At 39.8% G+C, this 9187-nt stretch overlaps 1 non-coding gene across 1 annotated transcript; it reads left to right on the forward strand.

The window, feature by feature from the left end:
- The first annotated feature begins 8478 nt into the window (after nt 1–8478).
- On the forward strand, nt 8479–8582 carry LOC122550394. The gene has a single exon (XR_006311842.1). It is a non-coding gene; the product is annotated as a U6 spliceosomal RNA (small nuclear RNA).
- Nucleotides 8583–9187: the final 605 nt, after the last annotated feature.

The following is a 9187-nucleotide window of genomic DNA, read 5'->3' on the forward strand; positions in this document are numbered from 1 at the left end:
TAATCTAATCTAATCTAATCTAATCTAATCTAATCTAAAAAACGTGCAAACTCCACACAGTCAGTCGCCTGAGGCGGGAATTGAACCCGGGTCTCTGGCCAACAGTATTGCCAACAGTAATTTCTGATTTATATGTAAATTTCGAAATCTTCACTTGAAGGCCAGCAGGAGCATCTGATTTAACCTTTTACATTCCCTCTTGCTGTCTGTGTATATGCACTACAGGTACACAATCCTTTAACCGACTACCTCGGGGCCTGTTGTTTCTCAGATTTCAGAATTTTTCGGATTTCAGAATAAATGACATTTTCACAGTGAAATTTAGAAAAATTGCCGAACAGCAGACCCACGTGTGACTAGTACGGGAGCTGAGATACAATTGATGCCTGCTAGTGCTGGGCCATGCTGTCTTGTCACATCTGAGTGACGTGGTTCAAGTGGGTATAGAGTTGGGTCACCTGTTCGCACGCCAAACAACCTTGTAATACTGAAAAACATTTCACGCAATAAACTTTGGATTTCAGAGCTTTTTGGATTTCAGAATTTCAGATAAAGAATTGTGTACCTGTATTATCTTCCTGCAGTTTCTGAATATAATAGAGTAGGGTGAATAAATCAAAACTAAGTAGGATCAACAATTTTTTTTTGATTAAAAACAATTAAACCTCATTGAAGTTCCTCCTGCTGATATGTTCAGAAAAAAATCTTAATGTAAATTTAATGCAAATAATCTTATTTTGTAGCAATTGACTTTATTCACTAAAATCACCCAAAGATTGATTTTTAGCCCAAGTACCTTAATGTCTCAATGTGAACTTGCTTGATGTTGAGGTGGTGGAAACAGAAGGCAACAATTATATTAAAAGAGTGGGCTAATTTGAATTCCTGTACAGGAGATATGGGAATGTTGGAAATCACAGTTGGAACTAAAACAGTCCTGGTACTCTTGACCCATAAATAGTGTGGCGAATGCACCATTCTAACTTGAACATGTCCACTTCAAACCTTAACAGAGTTGGAACTTAAGGAACGGAGAATTGGGTTATATACTTGCTACTAGTCTCAGATTTATTCTCTATCCACCATCAACACGAGACAGCTGGGAAACCTATTAGCGAAAGGGAGTGAGGGCTTCTGTATACAAGACATGACTATTTTCCCAGCTTATCAGCCAGGAGGAGAAGGTGTGAATCCCCCTGGTTGCCCTAGCTGACCTGTCAACTTTCCTATCGATTGTACTTCCCTCACCCTGTAAAAAGTGGTAGATAAGCCTATTACCCTCACCAACAAAATAACTAGCATTCAGGGAAGTGGTTCTCATCTCACATTTCCTCTTGCTGATTAAAAAAAATCAACAGTGTTGTTGTATTTACTGGAAGAAGAAATACAATTATTATTAAATATAAGGCATGCATTGGCTGCAGTAAAACTTTCGAGAATACTTCAACATGTATCGATAAACAATTGAAATTTCCCTGCAAAATAGATCATAGAATTTTCCATAAATTACCAACCCCTACTTTGACAGCATTGTCCTGGTAGTTATGGCAGAACACTGAAATGTTATAATTCCAGCAGGTCATCTGGAACATATATTTCAATTGCAGTTCTTGGCTATCCTGCTGCTATCTGTCAGTGAGTAACTGGCGTTGCTTTCTACTCATAAAGATTAGCTTTGCACAATGCACAAGCCTTTACAACATCTGAAATTCCTTCCTTAGTTTTAATGGAGCCTAAAAGAATGATTTGAAGTAGTTCTGGAGTTATAATCTGTGGCAGTGCTTAGCATAACAGTCTAATATTACTGTCAATTACTTCAGTGCATGAAGGCTTTACATATATATCAGACATTCTTTTGTTTGTCTATTTAAAAAGTTCATTGTGCTCTTTAAAATAAATTGGGTAATACCTGTACTAAAACAGCAGAAAATGTAATTTGAAAGCATTCGACATTCATATGCTGATATTGCCAACAATTTTGAGTATATTTATCATTTCGTAAAAAGTAACAGTGGTACTATATGTGACATACAAGAAATATTTAAAGGTTCTACCAGAAATGTTTTTAGTGTGGCACCCCGATTGCTATACTTTTTGTGGACATTGTTTGTGAATTTTGCTGATGTGATAGATGTGAATTCTTTGTAAATGAACAGCATGAAAATGTGCTGTTGCATGCTCTTAATCTGAGTCTAACTGGGCAATGAGCCATGGATGCAGGGAGGCTGTGTGCAATGAATAAGGATGGGACAAGATTACATCAGAAGTACAGAATTACTGAAACTGGTCATCTAAATGTCATTGTGAGCGAAGTAGTAAGATTTTACGATATACAGGCTATCTCATGTCTTCATATGGGCCTTAAAACTCAAAGCCACTGTTATAGACTTTGACATTCTCCAATGTCTAATTGCAAATTGGTTGCTTGTTTTACGTAATTCCCAACTTGAATTTAATGGAAATCAAAATTGTGTGAAAACCAACTTCTGATTTACTACAACCCATTCTTTAGTTGCACATAGATTTAAAGTTTATCTCATAATGCTGAGCCTAGGATAAGGATAAGAACATAATAATGTATTATTAATACATGTAGTTTCCAGTAGATCCATTATGTCACACCATGTTCCCAAATCTTTTTTTGTATGACTGTCTCATTGGTAAAGTTTTGTTGAATAGAATGCAAAAGTGACTCAGGCCAATACATACACTTTTAAAACTTAGTAATAACAATGTCAGTTCGGTAATACCTAACAGGTAAAGTATATCCCTATTTTAGTATTGCGTGATCCAGACCAGAATGCTCCAGATGTCATTAATTATCTGCAGTAAGTAATTAGATCCTAACTGTAATGTCAGTTCGTCCAAAATTGGTAACAAGGATCCTGTCAGCCAAAGTGGAGAAAAGTCCTGCTACCCAATGACATCTGCTGGAACATCAGCCTGATAGGATGTCAGGTGAGAACAGGATCAAGAGCAGTTTTGCCGCCTTTGGCAGTGAGGTAACCTGCTGACACTTTCTGCATTACCACTTTGGCTGAGGTTTCAGAAGGCTGCCAGGAGACAATCATAAACCTGACTGGTTTTTGGTGGTGTGGAAAATAAAATGGAAAAAGTTAAATGGCTCGTCGATGCTATAGATTTTGCATTTATTGTTCGCTATAATGACTAGACATTCACATGCAGTCGATTCTTTTTTTTAAGTTTTTACAGGAATCTGGTGATTACTAAATGATCAATCTTTAAAGATTAACTAGTCAAGGGACGCTTGCTTTGTTTTCCTACGCAAATAATTATGTTGAATAATCATTGGTTCATAAGTCGTAAGATATAGGAATAGAATTAGGCCATTTGGCCCACTGAGTCTGGTCCACCATTTAATCATGGCTGATATGTTTCTCAACCCCATTCTCCTGCCTTCTTCCTGTAACCCTTGATCTCCTTACTAATCAAGAACCTATCTATCTCTGTCTTAAATATACTGAATGACTTGGCTTCCACAGCTGTCTGTGGCAATGAATTCCACAGATTCACTACCCTCTGGCTGAAGAAAATCCTCCTTATCTCAGTTCCAAAGGGTCATCCCTCACTCTGAGGTCATGTCCTTGGGTCTAGTCTCTCCTGCCAGTGGGGAAACATCTTCTCCATATCTACTCTATCTTAGTCTGTCAGTATTCTGCAAGTTTCAGCAAGATCCTCCCCTTAATCTTCTGACCTGCACAGACTACATACCTAGAGTCCTCAACTGCTCCTCATTCAACAAGCCCTTTATCCCTGGGATCATTCTTGTAAACCTCCCCTGATCCTCCTCCAATGCCAACATATCCTTCTTTAAATATGGATCCCAAAACGACTCACAATATTCCAAACATGGTCTGACCAGACCGTTGTATATCCTCAGCAATACATCTCTGCTCTTCTATTCCAGCCCTCTCGAAATGAATGCTATCATTGCTTTTGCCTTCCTAACTGCCAGCTGAACCTACACATTAAGAGAATCCTGAAATAAGACTCCCAAGTCCCTTTATGTGTCAGATTTCCAAAGCCTTTCTTGGTTGAGAGAATATTCAATTGTGTTTGTTTCTGAGTTCATACTTTCCCATATTGTATTCCATCTGCTACTTCTTTGGCCACTCACCTAGCCTGTCCGAGTCCTTCTGCAGCCTTCCCACTTCCTCAACACTAACAGTCCCTCCACCTATCTTTCTGTCATCTGAAAACGTAGCATAAATGCCCTTAGATTCTTCGTCTGGATCATCAATGTGTCATATAAATTGTTCTGGCCCAAACACTAACACCGGTGGAATTCCATTCGTCACTGGCTGCCATCCTGAAAAAGACCCTTTATCTCCACTCTCTGCCTTCTGCCAGTCAGCCAAAATCCATACCGTCCTCTTAATACCATCGGCTCTTATCTTATTCAGCATCCTCCTGTGTGACATTATCAAAGGCCTTCTGGAATTCCAAATCGATCATGTCCACTGGCTCTTCATTGTCGAACTTGTTTGTTACCTCCTCAAAGACATCAAAAAAACTAACAGATTTGTCAGGCACAACCTCCCCTTGACGAAGCCATGTTGACTTGGCCCTATGTTATCATGCACTTCCAAGTGCTCTGCAATCTCATACTTAATAATAGACTTTAACATCTTAGCAATGACTAAGGTCAGGCTAATTTTTTTTATTGTTCCTGTCATCTGCCTCCCTCCCTTCTTAAACAATTTTTCAGTCCTTCTGGGACCCTCCCTGACTCCAGAGATTTCTGAAGGATCACCATCAATGCTTCTACAATCTCCTCAGCTATCCCTGTCAGAACTTGGGGGTGTAGTCCAACTCCTCACAGTGATTTTTCCACCTTCAGACCTTTCAACTCTTCCAGCACTTTCTCCTTAAAGATGACCATCGCACTCACCTCAGGCTGCTGACTCTCTTGAAGTTCTGGTATGCTGATGGTGCCTTTCACTGTGAAAACTGATATAAAGTACACATTGAGTTCCTCCGCCATTTAGTTTTTTCCCCATTACCACTTCTCCAGCCTCATTTTCCAGCAGTCCAATGTCAATTCTTGCCTTTCTCTTGCCTTTCAGATATCAAAAAAACTTTTGCAATCTTCTTTTATATTCCTTGCTAGTTTACCCTCCAATTTCATCTTCTACCCCCTTATTGCTTTTTAGTTATCCTCTGTTGGTTTTTAAAGGCTTCCCACTAATATTCACCAAATTGCATGGCTTTTCTTATCCTTTTGTGCCGTCCCTTGACTTCCCTTGTCAGCAATGGTTCCCCCATCCTGCCCTTAGTGTGTTCCTTCTCCCTTGGGATGAAGTTCTGCTAAGCCTTTTGAATTACTCCCAGAAACTCCTGCAATACCTGCTCCACTGTCTTTCCTTCCAATCAATTCTGGCCAGCTCCTTCCTCATATTTTTGTAGTTACCTTTACTCAATTGTAATACTATTACATCTGATTCCAGCTTCTCCCTCTCAAGTGCAGGGTGAATTCTAACATATAATGGTGACTGTTCTCTCGGGGTTCCCCCACCTTAAGCTTCATAATCCAATATGCCACATTGTACATCACCAATTCCAGATATGCATGTTGCCTAGTGGGCTCACCTTGCACTTTCACTGTAACTTCAACATGAGATAAACAGCAGATTGAGAAATAAGTTTGGAAGTGGGAATTAGGAGGGCTGTAATGGACAATAGAGTTTTTTTTGTGGCTGGAGATTTCTGGGACAGGGATATATCCTTGGATGACCTGAAGGTCTTGTAGCTGTAAAACGTTCCTCAGCTTTCTCCCAGAGTGAGGCAGCGACGCCTGTCATAAGTGTTTCCATTGAGGGACTTGAGAGTTGCTCCCATCCCACGCCCACTTCTCCACAATCAGATGTGCAGCTTTAACCTTGTGGTGTGGCAAACTGGCCTCTCTCAACCCTCAAATTTGATTGGAGGTCACTGTCAGGCAAATCCCAAATAATTACACTGAAATCAAAAACTTGTCTAGATGCTCTGGTCTCTGGATGGTTATGGACCGAGTTTGTGTTGCAGGACCTTTTAGACATCCAACTCAAGGACTCATTTTGAATTTAAAAATAGTAAATAAGAGCTAGAAATCAGAAACAAAAACAAAAACAAAAATTGCTGGAAAAACTCAAGCACGTCTGGCAACATCCATGGAGAAAAAGCAGATTTAATGTTACCCTTCTTCAGAATGGGTCTTCAGTGTTCTGAAGAACAGCCACTGGACCCAAAACATTAACATTGCTTTCTCTCCACAGATGCTGCCAGACCTGCTGAGTTTTTCCAGTAATTTCAGTTTTTGCTTCTTTTGAATTACTTGGGAAGTTTAAACTTTCAATAAACAATTTCTCTTCTGTCGAGGAGTCTTCGAGAAAATCTCCAACTCTGAAGTAGCATTTGAGATTCCAAACTGTGCAAGTGAACTTACCTTATTATTAACCAGGAAATGTTGGCAGGTGGGAACCTAATGTAATTCCTGTATAACTATACAGCATATCCCAAACCAAAATCAGTCACACTGATCACACATCCTTCCATCAAACACCTGACCACTTCCTGGCACCTCCATTCTGACTAGATTAGCTCCCAACCCAACTCATCATCTCCAAACCTGACCTAATCCCACCACCTGAATCCCCTTCTGACTCAACCTGACTAATCCTCAATCCAACTCAACTTTACCCCAACCCAACCTGACGAACCACTCCTAACCCAGTTACCTTCAACCCACCTCACTGACCTGCGAGCCTGCCCAGCTCACCCATGTACAAGTCTACCATCTGATCTACTCCTCTCATATTCCCTGCCTCTTTACCTATCTCGACCTCCTTAAACACTTACCACCTCACCATGGCTTTTCAAAGAAGCTTTGGGCCATTTGAACTTTTTACTTCTTGAAATTACAACAGCAGACCATCGAAAGGGGCAAGGCCTCTGCAACTCTCCAATTCTCTCTCTCCAAGGATTTACTCTCAAGGATATTTCCTTGGAGGATTGCTCAAAAAGAAAATCAGAGGATGGTCAGTTTGTATTTGTTGTTTGATCAGGTTGGAAATCTAATCCTGATCAGAAGATCTGTATCAACATTTTACCTGTAATATATTAAAACATGCTAAAAATTTGCACACAATGCATTCAGACCATTTCTCATTTCTTTGCATTGGTGTAAATATTCCCCAATGCTGGAGCTACCCGACTCATTTGTCATCCCTGATTTCTTTTTTTTTGTCTCTGGATCTTCTTTGTGACTTCCTTTTAATTATCACTGCTCCTCATCCGTCTCTTGCCCTAAGTTATCCTAACCTTCTCACGCAATTCAGTCCTAATCAAGCTTTCTTACCCAGTGACAGCACCAATTTTATTGTGAGATACATCCTAATAATTAAAAAAATATATAGTTTTGTATTATTCTTTAGCTTTTAATTTCCTTCTGTTATGATGGAGTTTACAGAATACATAATTTATGGAGAACTGCTCCCGATCTTGAGTAGATCTATTTAATTTAATTAATCTGTGACAAGCCTCTGGATATGATGTCATTATGACTTTTTCCTTTTAAAAAAAGTACATTTAATTTCCTCTGTTATTTTTATTGCCTTCTTTTCATCCCTCTTTCATTTAATTCATTAACTTGTCACCGGCCAACTCCCTCTCTCTTGAGAAGATGTCTTTATTAGTTAATTTAATTTATATGAAACAATTTGTATTTAATAGCTAAATTGTGGAAAGCTGCTTCTATTAAATTAATTCAAATGTCACATGTGGAAAGCAATCTCATTAGTGTCAATTTAGATGTTATATCAACAAGAAAATATCGATTTTGAAAAGTCAGTGAAATTTACACTGATATTATTTCTGGAAATGGTGAATCTCAAGGGTCAGAGGAAATTCATTTTGACTTAGTTTCACTTTGCTCACCAGCCAATTGTCTGCAATTCTGACAAAAAGATGGAGAGGTTTTGAGGTGCCACCAACATTGCTTGTTGAACTGAGGTAGGGTGATATAAGGCACAGCTCTCTCAAATCTGTTGCTGTTATTTGTAATGCCTTACTTCTCCCACCATACTCTTTCTTCCAGAAAGGGGGAGCTTAACATTCACTAGCAGCTCGGGTTAGCTGGACATTGGCTTTAAATTTGGCAAAACCTATCTCTGGAAGTCAGCTCTGATGCTCTGACTCGTGACTCTAAATCAGTAATGTTCGGCTGTGAACGTGTTATTGTATATGATAATGGTTCTGAAAGGGTTAGCTTTGAGGATTGTCTTAAAGTCCTCCCAATCCAAAGTCATCACTGTGTTCTGACTGATGAACTGGTGAGTCAAGCCCAAGTTCTTGATGGTGACAGATATGTCTCTTCTGACTCCTGATAGTTTGCCGAATCAGTTAATGTACTCTTGCTATTATGCCATAAAACACATCATATAGTGGAAGACCAGTGTCTCTTCGCAATAAGACTCAATTATAGTTCATTCTCTCTCACTATTAATCTTGGAGCAGTACTGAGAAGGTTAGCATGATCCCTTCAAAAGGAAGGCATGCAACTTTGGGAAGTGTTCCTTATTTTTAGGTGCTCTTGTGGTACAGTGATAATGTCCCTACCTCTGAGCCTGGAGACCAAGGTTCAAGTTCACATGCCCCAGATATGTGCCATACCATCTCTCAGCAGGGTGATTAGGAAAATATCTAGAAAGGTGGATTAGGAGGTCTTATGATGTGGTCGATAATATCTTTTTTTCTGGATCAGAACTCTGGGTTTAAACCTTACAACAGGATCTGATTGCCATGGAATGTTCTTCATAATGTGTTAAAAGGTGCTGATTATCATAGAATCCCTACAGTGTGGAAGCATGCCTTTCAGCCCATTGAGTTCACACCAACCCTCGGAAAAGCATCTCACCCAGACCCACTCTCTACCCTATCCCTGTAACTCTGCATTTTCCATGGCTAATCCGCCTAGCCTACAAATCCTGGATACATTGGGCAACTTAGCATTGCCAATCCACCTACCTGAACATCTTTGGACTGCGGGAAGAAACTGGAGCACCTGGAGGAAACCCACTCATGGGGAGAATGTGCAAAATCCACACAGACAGTCATTAGAGGTTGGAATCAAAGCCAGGTCACTGGTGCTGTGAGGCAGGAAAATCAATGTTTCGGGCAAAAGCCCTTC

Source organism: Chiloscyllium plagiosum, chromosome 5, assembly GCF_004010195.1.
Source record: "Chiloscyllium plagiosum isolate BGI_BamShark_2017 chromosome 5, ASM401019v2, whole genome shotgun sequence".
NCBI classification, from domain to species: Eukaryota; Metazoa; Chordata; class Chondrichthyes; order Orectolobiformes; family Hemiscylliidae; genus Chiloscyllium; species Chiloscyllium plagiosum.